The sequence below is a fragment of the Adiantum capillus-veneris genome, chromosome 7, assembly GCF_014529385.1.
Source record: "Adiantum capillus-veneris isolate H3 chromosome 7, ASM1452938v2, whole genome shotgun sequence".
Lineage (NCBI taxonomy): Eukaryota > Viridiplantae > Streptophyta > Polypodiopsida > Polypodiales > Pteridaceae > Adiantum > Adiantum capillus-veneris.
In genome coordinates this window covers 33,226,508-33,241,454 of record NC_140937.1, presented here as the reverse complement: position 1 = coordinate 33,241,454, position 14,947 = coordinate 33,226,508, and positions in this window count along the sequence as shown.

The following is a 14,947-nucleotide window of genomic DNA, read 5'->3' as shown; positions in this document are numbered from 1 at the left end:
CCATGGATAAAATAACCATCCTGCAAGGCGAATGGTTCCTCTTTCTTCCCCAAAGCAAGGGCTGACATTATGTCTTTAAAGTCAGGGTCAGTAGCATACTCATCTATCATAGAAGATAGATCATTATGAGTTGCTATAGACACAGCATTAACTTTTGGTCGTCGTGAAAGTGCATTAGCCACTTGATTACCAGCAATGTGGAAATTAAATTGCGAAAGAAAATTTTCCCACCTCATTTGTTTGTTGAAAAGCTTTGTTTGCATCATGAAGTACTTGAGACTTTGATGGTATGTTCGTAAAATGAATGGAGTCCCCAATAGATAGTGCTTCCATGTGTCTAGGACCTGTAGAACGACTAACAGCTCTTTCTCATAAATGCCTAAGACATGTTCATCCGTGTTGAGCCTTTGGCTCTCATATGTTATGGCATGCCCTTCTTGAAGCAAAATTGCTCCAAGGCAATCACTACAAGCATCACATTGGACCTCGAATGACTTTGAGAGAGATCCAGAAGCATAAAGACTGGTGGGGAGGTAAGCTTCTCTTTGAGATTGTCAAAAGCACTTTGCTCCTTAACAGTCCATGAATACTTAACGTTTTTCTTTGTTAAGTCATAGTAGCATACTCATCTATCATAGAAGATAGATCATTATGAGTTTCTATGGACACAGCATTAACTTTTGGTCCTCGTGAAATTGCATCATCTACTTGATTGTGCTTACCAGCAATGTGAGCAATGTGGAAATTAAATTGCGAAAGAAAATTTTCCCACCTCATTTGTTTGTTGAAAAGATTTGTTTGCGTCGTGAAGTACTTGAGACTTTGATGGTATGTTCGTAAAATGAATGGAGTCCCCAATAGATAGTGCTTCCATGTGTCTAGGACATGTAGAATGACTAACAGCTCTTTCTCATAAATGCCTAAGACATGTTCATCCGTGTTGAGCCTTTGGCTCCCATATGATATGGCATGCCCTTCTTGAAGCAACTGCTCCAAGGAAATCAATACAAGCATCACATTGGACCTCAAATGGCTTTGAGAGAGATCCGAAAGCATAAGGACTAGTGGGGAGGTAAGCTTCTCTTTGAGCTTGTCAAAATCACTTTTCTCCTTAGCAATCCATGAATACTTAACGTTTTTCTTTGTTAAGTCATGTAATGGTCCTGCTATTTGAGAGGATTTTTCTATGAAGTGTCTATAGTATGCACACATACCAATAAAGCTCCGTAGCTCATGTAGATTCCTTGGATTAGGCCATGCTTTTATTACCTCCAACTTTGATGAATCCATACGGATACCATTTCGTGAGATAATATGACCTAAGTATTGAATCTCTTGAAGGAAAAATTTGCTTTTCTTTTGATTGAGAAAAAGCTTATTCTCCCTTAATGCTTGAAAAATCACTTAGAGATGTTGCTTGTGTTCCTCCAAGGAATTGGAGTAGATGATGATATCATTAAAGAACACTCCAGTGAATTTGTGGTAGGGTCTAAAAATTTTCTCCATCAATTGATTGAATGTAGCTAGTGCATTAGTCAAGACAAAAGGCATGACTAGATATTCATAAAGGCCAAACGTTGTATGAAACGCAGTCTTTAGGATGTCTTCATTCACTATCTTTATTTGATGGTAGCCACTTTTAACACTAGGTTGGTAATGGGACACTTTTATCTCCTGGGACACTTTTATGTCCTATGATGTGGCCATTTTCCTTGAATTATGTCAAGAGTTTCAAAATGGATTTTGAGGTTCTATCTATCTAGAAAGTTGTCTCATGAGCTGAAAAAAACTCGACATTTTTTTGGAATATCAATTCCATCTTTAACATTGTCCTTGCACAACATTCCACAACCTAAACTGTGTGAAAAATGTTAAGTATGGAGCCTGATTTACCCTTGTAATTTTCTGTGGTAAAAGCGCACATTTGTAAGGCCCCCATTATGAGGAGAAGCCATAGTGCGTGAAGGAAAATCACTCACCAGAAACCAAAATTTTCACGGACAAGAATCAAGGGCAACTTTAAAGGCCGGAATATTCTTTTTCGCCGGAATATTATGGCCGGACGGCGGCCGAAAAGTGGTCGGAAAACAACCGGTCGGTTGGCCCGTGGCCGGTAGTCAATGGCCGATGGCCAGTGGTCGGAAGTCAATGGCCGGTGGCCGGTGGCCGAATTCAAAAGCGGACTTGTCTTCTCAAGGGCGGCCACACATGGGCAGATTGGAGGGTCCGATTTGGACTTATTCGCACAAGGGCGGCTACACATGGCTGTCTCTCATAAGAGAGGGCAGCCCTTTTGGCCTATAAAAGGAGGCCATTTCTACACACATTTCATAGTGTGAAGTTGATGCAACAAGGTGAGTGTGAGGTGGTGAGAGTGAAGCAAGGCGGGAGCTCCATTAAGGGTATAATCCCTTTGTAAACTACTTCTTGTTTTGAATTACTAAAGCCATTGAGTGGCTGCTTTCCCGTGGACGTAGCCCACATTGGGTGAACCACGTATATCGTGTGTACTCTCTCTCTCTCTCTCTCTCTCTCTCTCTCTCTCTCTCTCTCTACTCTATAATCTCGTGTATATAAATCTGTCTCTCTCTCCATTAAGTAATCTACTCAATTATCTATTTAGCTACGTCTTATTTCCTAACAAAAAAACGGGTCCTGTTTTTGGCTTTTTTCAACTTTTTGCAACTATACCACTCGAGAATTCATGTTTGTGAGGTCTATAATGCTAGAGAACTATCTTTAGTAGTCCTCAACATGTCCTGATGCTTCTAGGGAGAAATAAATATTAAAGTTGTAAGTTATAACCAAATTACAAAAATTGTCAAATCCTGTTTTTTAGCCAATTTTAGCTCTTCTATGATTTTTTTGGTGGATTTCATGATATCCAAATTCATTTTTTATTTTCTATGTCACATATTGTAACATAAAGCTAACATTCCTTGAGTTTTGGGGTACCTAATACCCTATTTTGCATAGTACACAACGATGGTTGATTTTTTCAATTATGGAAGAAAACGAAAAATTCTAGTATATCAAGTATAGCTTTTTCAATATTGTTAGTTTCTTGTGACAATTACATGCATTTTGTAGGTAGTAACCATATCTAGTCATAAGGATCAAATTTGGCTAGATATTGAATAGTTTCTATGGGATTCTACAACTCATAATGTTCAACCCAGTTTTTTCATGTTTGCTGTATTTAACACTTCATCTTTGTCCCCAAGATTCCCCTTGGTAAGAGATGTATTATTCTTTTGACATGCTCCATGGCTCCTTATGAACATAAAGGACAATAGGGAACTAAGAAAACATGCATATATTATTTGTATTGAGCGTGGCTATAGAAACTTTGATGATAGGTTTGCAGAATGGTAAAAATTCAACTTTTTGTACCTATTTATTTTGGCAAAACAAAAAATAGTGAGTGAGAAGCAATCATATGTTCTGATCAGCAACCCATTGAAGTTAACTAGGGAATTTATCTCAAGTCCTACAAAAATCCCTAATCTTATTTTTATGCAACAAAACGTAAGAAATGACTGTTTTGATGAAAATTCACTGGTCCATCAACTTTGGAGGCTTGGTGTGACCAAAAGATGAGAAATTTTATAAGTTTCTTATTTTTTCCATGTTTAGTAGGCCTTGAACTATAACCTCATGAAAGGATTTTACAAAATGAGTGGATCTACTATGGTTTTGGAGGTTTTTTTCAAAACCCTGAAAGGACACTTTTATGTCCTGTTAGGTTACCAACCTAGTGTTAAGGTCAATTCTATTGAAGTAGGTAGAGCCTTGTATCTTATCAAAGAGATATTCTACCCAAGGTACGAGAAATCAGTTTTTGATAGTGATATGGTTTAGTGCGCGATAGTCCACACACATGCGATATGTACCATCTTTCTTTTGCACTAAAAGGACTGGAGAACAAAAGGGAGAGGAGCTAGGCCTCACCATCGCTTTGTCTACCAATTCTTGTACTTTCCTCATGATCTCCTCCTGTTGAGCTTGTGAAACTCGATAGGGAGGTTTGTTAGGGGGCGAGCTTCCTGATAGGAGCTCAATTCGATGGTCATCATCCCCTTGTTTTGGAGGTAAGTCCATAGGGATATCATCGATGAACGCATCTTGGAATCCTTTTAGAAAGTTAGACAAGTCTAACTCTTCTTGATTCACCTTTGATGAAACATTAGGACCTTTTGGGGACTCTTTGACAAAAATCATGTACGCAGAAACTGAGATTTTCATTGATTTATCAAGGGCGAGAGGATTTACAAGTGGTATAGTACAACCAGACTCATTAGCATCTATATACATAATCTTTTCCCTGTAGGTGAAGTAGATTCTCCTTTCAGGGAACTTCATGTTGGCAGCCATGCGGTTGAGGGTACCCCTAGGATAGCATTCTCATGTTGGAGAGGAGAGATAAAGAAGTCTTCTTTGTCGACATAGCTTTGGACGTGAAGCCTCAACTTCCCAATCAAGGGAGTAATGGAGGCTTGTTGTCCCTTGAAAGCAACATGGGTAGTTACAGCATCTCCCATCTCAAAAGCTTGAATGCCCAGCTTGGTGGCCAACTCCATTGATATGAAGTTGTGAGTAGAACCAGGGCCAAACAAGATGAAGGCATCATGCTCCCTTACCTTTCCCCAAGCACAGGAGAGAGATGATCCTTTTCAATGAGCATCCTATTTTGGAGCTTCGATAGTGGAAGCTCTATGAGTCTCATTGCGAGTATTTCTTTTGGGGCAAGAACGATAACCATTTCCTTTCTCCCCACACTTAAAACATTTGTGATCCTTGCAAAAAGTTTTAAGCTCTTCAGGAGAGAGTTTATTTTTACCTTTGTAAACTCCTTTCTCCTTGGATCGATTGTTGTTGTTGTTGTGGGCCTTGGGAAAATTTTTGGGCATTAATTTTTCCCTTTGCATCACTTTTGTCTTTATTTTCCATGGGCTTGACATTCCATCTAACCCCTTGTTATAAATTGATGTGCGAAGCAACCATGGTATGGTGGATTACTTTGCTGATAGAACCAGGCCGTTGAGAGTTGACATACTCGGCCATCTCTTCAAGTAATCCCACACAAAATTGTTGCTTTTGCTCAGCAAAGTCTATCTTTTGAAAGACAGTAACCTTGAGATGTAAATCCCAAAACTTGTCCACATATTTGTGGATAGACTCATGAGAGAGAAGCCTTAAACTTCGCCATTTGGTGAGCACTTTCTCCTTTGCATCCCTTGCAAGGAATTGCTTCATGATGGAAACTCGTAGAGTTTTCCATGTCTTTGGGGCTTTGCCATTGCCACGAAGGCTAGCCCACCATTGACAAGCCAATTTTTGGAGTGCATAGCTACATGGCATAGCTTGGAGGACTTCGTGAAGCCCTCGTCTCCAAAGGCCGCATTAAATTGTTGGATGAAGGCCAATACTTTGTCGGTAGCACCAAAGTTGCCATCATAGGTGAGAAAAGAGATACTCTTTCCTCCCTCTTTGAACTTCTTGAGCTTTTGTGACCTTCACCATGCAGGGTAAGATTTGCAATGTCCTCCCCTTATATTCTCTAGGAGAATAGCCATAGCTTTCATCGGTAGAGGAGCAAGGTGAAGAAGAAATGGAAGAGACTGACCTCTTTCTTGCCCTTTTCTTCCTTGGTTTCCTCTCCTCCCTTTTGGAGTGATAAGGAGAAGGACTATGGTTTAACCGTTTCCTCTTGGGAGGATTTGGCGATCGTTTAGTCCGCCTTCATCGTGGAGCCACATCTTCGAAGGAATTTAGGGATTCATTGCTTTCTTGGCCTTTGGATTCCTCCTCTCATATGGGAGAGAGTCTTCTTTTGGGGGTCTCATCAAGAGGCCTCGTAAGCTCTCTCTCCTCTTGGAGAGGAAAGGAAATCCCATAAGCACGAAGTTGTTGAGTAACTTCGGCTTGCAAAGTGGGGTTGCTCATAGCTTGTTGCAACCTAGTGACAATATAATTAACAAACATGGGGCCATCATCATTGACACCTTCATGTGCAAAGGAAATCCCATAAGCACGAAGTTGTTGAGTAACTTCGGCTTGCAAAGTGGGGTTGCTCATAGCTTGTTGCAACCTAGTGACAATATAATTAACAAACATGGGGCCATCATCATTGACACCTTCATGTGCAAAATCAAAGTTATCAATGTTTATTCTACTCTCTTGGTTATTTTCAACCATGCTAATTAAACTTATGTGTTTACTTAGTGTATGCTTTGGCAATTTAAAACCTTAGTTGCTACTCCTCTTAGCCTTTGAAAATAGGCACTCAAGTATCTACACCCACGGCTCGAATTGGTTAATTATAGAGAGTAGTGGAGTGAGTCTTCCAAGGGATAGCTCCTTTAGGAATTCTTATGGCTCAATAATGGTAATTATAGAGAGTAGTGGAGTGAGTCTTCCAAGGGATAGCTCCTTTAGGAATTCTTATGGCTCAATAATGGTAAATCCGTAAGCAAGCCTAAAAAGAATACATTATTAAGACCAAAGCTCCCAAAGTGTGCACCATATCCCACATAGTGAGCTCAACAAAACCAATAGTAGATCCCAGTCCCACTTACCCTAATATAATTACCAAAACAACCATTAACAGGCTACTTAAGGACCTCTCTTCTTAAGCAAGAAAAGAGAAACCAAATACTCTGATATCAATGTAATGGAAATGGCCTATGAATTATGAGAGAAGCGGAATTAGGAAATCAAATGAAGCACTTTTTTGAGTACTTTGTGAGAAAAGTGGGTGAACTTAATTGATGGTAGCAACACAAACATGGTACTTAGTTCACTTGGCATGAACAATACTTTTGCAAGAGAGAGTCTAGAGAACATGACAATAGTTGAGGACCGGATTCATACGGAGCCGGTCCCCCCTCCAATAGGTATTTGTATTATAGTTTCTCCCATCAAGAGAGACTTGGTACAATACAATCTTTGTGTTCCTTGTGACTTAGGTGATGCAATGAAGATGGAAAGCTTCATGCATCACAAGCATAACATAAAATTTGTAGAAAGCATTAACCATCCCAAGCCTCAGTCCCAAGGCCTCAAACACCTTCGAAGGTGGAGAGAGCTAGCGGGGAATGAGGATAGGGAAGAGGAAGAAGAAACATTCCATAGGAGAAAGAAATAGTTCCTCACTTATCATTACTCTTCTTGCTAGCATACATAATAGCATAGTAATGAAGATGAAGAAGATGGAAAGCTTAACCATTGAAGCATGGCTCTTGGTTGGATTTGCACTCCATAACCAAGAGTGTTGGTGTAGGCTCTCACTTCTCACAAGCTTGGAGAAGTAGGTGGAGTTCCTCAACTTTCACCAAGTGAGAATCATCCACCAAATGAGTGTGTGTGTGTGGTGTATATCCCCCTAGCACCCCCCTTGCTTGCTTGGGGCGAGTTGTGGATTTTCCACATGCTTCAAGCTCATTGGACCCCTCTCCCCCTAGCCAATCACTTGCAGCATGCAGTCAAGTACATGGGTAGTCTTTTGACAAGTGTCCTCCTTACCCCTTAGAGGGAGAGAGAGAGCTTGAAAATATCTATATATGTGTTGGATGGAACTAGAAGCTCATTAGACCCCTCTTTAGCCCAACCAATATCATTCAAGTACACCACGTGGTTAAGCTTAGGGAGAGTCTGACATGTGTCCCATGTGCCCTAAGAAAAGGGGTGCCCTTTGGGTGAGTGGAAGGTTAGGTCAAAGATTCCCCTAACTTTGGGACCTTTATGCATAGGAAGCTTCTCAAGCACCTCCCTCATTAGGTTTGTACAGTCTCTTTTTTTTATTCAAGCACCTTACCCCCCATGCATGGGAAGCTTCTCAAGCACCTTACTCATTAAGTATGACAAGTACCTCAAGTACCTTAGTCATCAAGCGTGAGAAGCACTTTAGGTGGAGTTCCCACCTCAAGCTCAGCCCTAGCTTGCCTAAGGTCAAAGTCAAGTTTAGGTCGGGTTCCCACATCAAGCTCAGCCCAGCTTGCCTAAGGTCAAAGGACTTTTAACACTAACCATTGGAGGTCTTTAATGAAGCTAACCCTAAGGTCTTTTAAGCTCCATTAGTTAACCTAGCTCTTTGACAAACCATCTCTCATTTGGGCATCTTTACCATTGGCCCCGTGTTGAGATAGATCCGTAAGCACAAGTCTATATTCTAACCCTTGTTCCCGTTTATTATTCCACTAAATGATCACTTTAATATGAGAGAATCATTTGGGTTGGTTAGATATTAAATTTAATGACAATATGTGCTTACGACACTGAAATGCACAAAGAAAGAAGGAAAAATCACATATCTGGGCGCTCCAAAAATGCTAACCAGAATAGCATATCATGTTATTGAAATGGCCGAAAATTTTCCACCATCCTCAGATCAGAACACCTACATTGTTTCTGCTCAATCTTCTCCAAGAACCACTTGTTCAACAAAGAGAGTGTACAAGTCAGATGAAGAATTTGCAAAAAGCTCCCATGTGGCTCATAGCAGTGAAAGCTCGGACAATGAGGAAAGAAGAGCAAGAATTTAAGAAATGAAAAAGAAAGCAGTAGCAACACACCAAGAGGAACCTCAACAAAAGAAGGAGAGATTTGAAAGAGAAAAGCAAACATATGAAAGGATCCGCCAAGGTACAGGTGAGGACCCTAAAAGATGAATTTCAAGAGATATAAGGGGACCAAGAACCAAGAACCCTACAAGGAAAGGGACAGAGGATCCCTAGGATTTTCTTGAGCACATGTATGTGGAAGCTTAAGCTCTAAAGCTAAAGGAAGCTAAAGAAGCTAAAAGGAAAGCAAATGAAGAAGCAGTCGAGCAACAAAGACAAGCAGAGGCTACTGAACAAAGTGAGTCACATCACAACCAGGGGAAGATGTCTCCAAAACCCACTTCACCCAGTACGAAGCAAGGAGACCATCCAATGCCAAGCCCAAATCCTTCACCAACTGCTAAACCCAATGAAGGTGAGGAAGCAAAGAGAAAAGAGAAACAACAGGAAGACCTCAGTTTTGAACAGCCAAAGGGAATAGAAAGCACTAAAGCTAGACCTTCTACAACAACGCAATAAGAATCAGCTGAGGCATCCACAAAGCCTCAAGAAGCAGAAGCCACAGCACAACCCAAAGAGCCACAAACTGAAATGGTTGAAACCTTTAAACAACCTCAGGGAGAGCCTAAAGATTGGGAAACAAACAACGAAGTCATCATGCAAGTCAATGAATATGCCAAACAAATGTAGCTGATGACGGAGAAGATGCGAACAGCAGCACTTATCCGTAGTGCTAAAGCTAAGGAACTTGAACTCATCATTGATGCTCTACAAGGAGAGCTGGATGACCGAATTAACATTATTGCAGATCTCTAAAGAGAGATCAAAGATGCGAACAGCAACACTTTTCTATAGTGCTAAGGCTAAGGAACTTGAACTCGTCATTGATGCAAATTTCCAAAGACAGATCAAAGAGCTGAAAGATGAAGCAGAACAACACCAGCTTGCAAAAGAGAAACAAGAAAAAGAGATGGGAAAGCTTCTAGTTAGATTGACGGATGTATGCAAAAGCAAAGTTCAACAGCTGAGAGAAGTAACCAATGAACTTCTCACCACTACTCTGTCAGTAGAAAAGATCCAAGTGCAGCTTGATGTAGCTAATGCTTCTTTGCAGTACTCCAAAGCAACGGATCAATGATCAAGCAACATTTTTGAGACAGATAAGAGAAAACCTTGCTGTCACCTCAATCAAGGGAACAGATGAAGTCTACAAGACTTTAGAAAAGAGGAACAAGGACCTTTAGTTAGAGCTGAAGCTGGAATAATTGCAAAGATGAGACCTTGCATTGATGCGGGTCCAAAGAGAAGAAGAACTGATCAAAGAGATAGCAGAATTAAAGAGAGTCAATCAGCTGTTGAGAGAGGGACAACCAAAAACTCAGGATGAAGTAGGACCCTCTAAACAACCAACTGCCAACATACCCTCAGTCTCATTTGCTGAGATAAACACATAGCCATCAGAAGGGCTAGCAGGAGAGTCGGACTTTCAAGTACCACTCCTGAAGCTGAGCAAGTGCCCATGGTCCAGCTTTCTAAAGCTGAGGAAGATGCACTAAAGAGCGGATTGTCCAAGAAACAGATGCCGAATGGAAAGAAGAAATGGATTGGGACTTGAGAGTTCTCCACTCAGTCAATGTAACTCAACTCACTCCCAACCAAATCAATGCTTAGTGGCATCAATAATCACTGCCATACCCATTGATCAAAGTGGAGCTACTACAGGTAAAAGAAAGACTATACAAGGATATGCAAGCAGAAGGATCAGAGGATATCAACCCCAAGTGGAGAAGGAACTAGTTGAACAAGAATTCAAGATATAAAATTCTGTTCACAAGAGCACCTGCAGCCCTACAGAAAGACCCAACATTTTGTCTTGTACCAAGAGTAAGGACATGGCAGGCATACGAAGAACTGAAAAAGAAGAGACCAGCATGGCTGAATTACCCACGTCTACCAGCTCCAGAGCGGGGTCCAGCAACGGAAGAATACATGGTGAAACCCTAACGGGTGCCATGACCTTCTTCAAGAGCCTCCTTGACCTCTCATGTGCAATGTTGCATAAGATTTGCAGAATGCTGCTCACCTGCATTCAAGCTTTTGATGAGCCTGAGCAAGCCAGAGTACCATGGATATCTTTTCTCAAAGGCAATAAAGGTCTCTGTTATAACTTAAGTGGACAACCTTCAGAAGAAGTCCTTTACGGCTTCTATGCAAGATGCATGTTTCTGCCCTCTAGCAATATGTTGGCGTTTGAAGAAGCATTCTACATGGGTTTCTTCACTTGGCGAACGAAGATATTTGGGCAAGTGATAAGTAACCTTACATCAAGATTTGTTGGCTATTCAGCCATTCAACTTAAAAACAGAGTCACCATGCAGTTCTTGCAAGTCCCAAAAAAGAACGAAGAATAAGATATGAGAAAGCACTACATGGGCTTAAAGATCGCCTTACCAGCCGTCAACCCAAAGATTACTTCAGTCCATGAAGTTGTGTCGAGGGACGACACAGTCAAGGAGGGGGGGAATGCTAGCAGCAAGCTAACTCAGATAACATTTTTTGGAGCTTTTATTGTAAAAACACTTATTATTTTGATGAATCGGGAATGTTGTATTCCAGATTGTATCAACCTATCTTTAGTTAGAGCTCCCAGATTATTAGTTTTGACCACAAAACCTTGGCTTAAGGTATAAAAGCCAATTTTTGTAAGTATTTTATAAGTTTTTGGATAATAGAAACACGACGTGATCTAACGGTGCTTACTTCTCTCTTTCTCACACTTCCTACTCCCTTCTCGGTTGTCACACTGCAGTGCCGTCTGTTGGGTTCCAATCGCAGGTAAGAGCTCCACGCATTGACGTAAGCATTTCATGGTAATCTATAGCTTTTGGCGTCGTCGACCTGCGGTCTAATTTCATCATAAGTAGGAATTTAAGCTTCAAAATCATTAAAAAAAAGTATAGGCGGGGTATTGGGGAATCATTGCTAAGAATTTAGATGCATTCTGGGTCGAAAACGACTAGGTCAAAAACTCATCATTGTTAATAATCGCGATTTCTGCACTTGACCTAAAGTGAGATTTGAGACCATAAGCATGTATGCTTAGGTCTTATAAACATCTTCTAAAAGTTTCATAACATTTGGATGTCGTTTGATGCTGTAATGATTGTGATTTGTTTGCCGATTAGCGACTAGCTTTTGGTGATTTCTGTTGTTTGAGTGTAGCTTGAATTAGATGCGAGTTGTTTGTTATTTTCCAAGAGACTGACAACCTCTTGTAGCCTCTATGCACTATTCAAGTCAGCTTCATCCCATGGATTGACAATTATATTTTTGGTTCTTCCTATGTCTGGAGTGAGGTTAGACACCCGTCCCACATCGAAGAATCTATTTGGACTGCAACACCTCTTCTTGATCTTTGATCTCTGGCGGGTCCTCAATTATTGGTTCTTTTGGTGGCTCACCTTTGTAAGGCTTGACTAGGTTCACATGAAAAGCATTGTGAAAATGAGCCAATGATTGGGCAACTTGAGTTGATAGGCCATCTCGTTGATTGGTTTTAAGATTTGGAATGGACCATAGTATCTTTTTTCTATCTTAGCATAATACTTTTGGTGGCCCGTAGGATTTTTGCCCGTAATTTGCCTCAATCAAGCCTTTTTTCTATCTTAGCATAATACTTTTGGTGGCCCGTAGGATTTTTGCCCGTAATTTGCCTCAATCAAGCCTTGGGAAAATTGAGTAGGACCCAATCATTTTCCTTGAAGGCTAAGGCCCTTATGTGCTTGTCTCAGTAGCAACCACCTTTTGCCTTTGTTGGGAGATGGATATAGCCTCCTTCATCTTTTGAAAAGATTCTGGTAGGTCTCGTCTATACTCATCAGCGGGCAAATATCTTTCCATGTACCTTAGGTAGCAAGGGATTGTTAGGTCTTCCCTCAATGATTTCAAAAGGAGCCTTCCCTGTAGTGGTATGGACAATGTTATTGTACGCATACACTACAAGAGGTAAGTACTTCTCCCATTGGGCACATTGATCTACTTCTGTAACATAAGTCTTGAGTAGGTCGAGAATCATAAGGTTGACTATTTCACTTTGGCCACCATTTGTGGGTGATAGGCCGACGAGAATTTTAGCCGTGTATCTAAAAGACCCTTCACAAAATTACTGGTCATTCATGGATCGCTATCCGACACTATTGATGCTGGCAATCCATGGTGTTTAAAAATTTCGGATATGAAGAGGGTTTCCATTTGGTGTGCCTTGATAGACTTTTTGACTGGTATGAAATGTGCTTGTTTGCTAAACCTATCAACTATCCTCCACATTTTGGTATTTTCATGGATAGACTTGGGCAATCCAAAGATAAAATCCATGGATATGCTCTCCCATGGTGAATTAGGAATTGGCAATGACTAAAGTAATCCAGGTTGCTTCCCCCTATCATACTTGGTCTTTTGGCATACCACACATTTGGAAACATACTTCTTTCATGGTAGGCCAATAGAAATATCTCTCTACTCCTCAAAGAGTAGGTTGAATCCCTCGATGCTACGCATAGAGAGGAGCATGGGACTCATACTTTACTTTCTCGCCAAGAGAGTGAGTGACACATAGCCAATTTCCATGGAGAAGATAACCATCCCACAAACTGAATGGTACTTCTTTCTTCACTAAGGGAAGGGCTGATATTACATCTTTGTTGGCGGATATGCCGCGACGGACGTCAGCATAGCGAGAACTCACCTAACATATAATGTCAACTGAGGATGGAGCTCGACCCGTAGGTGCGTGGAAGCAAGCAAAGGGTGTCAACCTCTACTCGACCGACTAATGACTACTTCCTTTAGAGATATCAAATCTACATGCCATCAGTTCTGTGAATGTGAGTGTCTCCTATGATGCTACCGCAAGCCAAAAGCCCATTAGACGTTCTCAAAATGTTACGAAACTTGAGGGATATCCTATCAACACCATTAGGCCACTCTCCCTAAGGTCCATGACCCAAAACCCTACCCCAAAACACCCGGTGCAGAATCACGTAGGATGTCTGATAGGTTTTTGCAGGTCGACTTCTCCAAAAACTAAGATGCCTAATGTGTAGCTCTACTCGCTCTGATCGCGTGGATATGCTGAAATGCAAAAACGGACAACGTTTACTCACTGAAACTCCAAAAGTAGCTCGTAGGTAAATCTGCCAAAACACGAACGAACACGCGTGATGTAAGCATCAACGCATAGCTCTCCTTGTGGGCAACATGTTGCTGCTCTCCGTTTGCGATTCCGACCACCGTAGCTCTTATAGCACACATACACTCTCTCGTAGTCTCCCAGTCGACACAGAAGATAAGATTATTAGAAGTCCCCTTACAAAGCTTTAGGTTTTTGTTTATATACTAAGCCTTAGAAAACCTAATTTCCGGCCAAAATGACATGATTTGTCCCTAGGATTCTATAGAGCTTAATTACAACACCGTGAGCTGGCTTTGCTCATCCAACAAGCATCTGCGGCCAAAATACAATTGTCGACTTAAAATATGAAGTTCATGTAAACATTACAAAAGTGGCCGTAATGGCTCAAAATAATAATAATGGGATGTTCGATGATGTCCATGAGCTTGTATCTTCACATTACAGCATCCATCTTCATCTTCATCACTTCATCAGCATCTTCATATGGAATCTTTATAGAATCTTTGAGGAATCTTCATGGAATCTTTGTGGAAGCGTTGTTGAAAGGTTGGCATGTCAACAATCTTTAAATTTGGGGTCAATAGCATACTTATATATGATGGAAGATAGATCATTGTGAGTTGCTATTGAGACCGCATTGGCCCTTGGCCATCGTGATAGTGCATCAGCTACTTCATTGTGCTTGCCAGCAATGTGAGCAATGAAAATTGAATTTTGAAAGAAAATTTTCCCACCTCATTTGTTTGTCAGAGAGCTTGGTTTGCGTCTTCAAGTACTTAAGACTTTGGTGATCCATTTGTAGGATGAATGGAGTCCCCAAAAGGTAGTGCTTCCATGTATAAAGGGCATGTAGGACAGCTAGTAGCTCCTTTTCGTAGATGCCCAAGAAATGCTCATCGAAATTGAGTCTTCGACTCTCATATTCTATGGCATGTCCTTCTTGAAGCAAGACTGCTACAAGGAAATCTCCACAAGCATCACATTGGACCTCAAATGGATTTGAGAGATCCAAACTTGTAAGCAAAGGTTGAGAGGCAAGATTTTCTTTAAGCTTATCAAAAGAATTTTGCTCCTTGGTAGACCATACGTACTTAACATTCTTCTTTGTCAAGTCATGTAATGGTCACGGTATTTGGTAGAACTTAGCTATGAAGCATCTATAGTATGCACACATACCAATAAAGCTTCGTAGCTC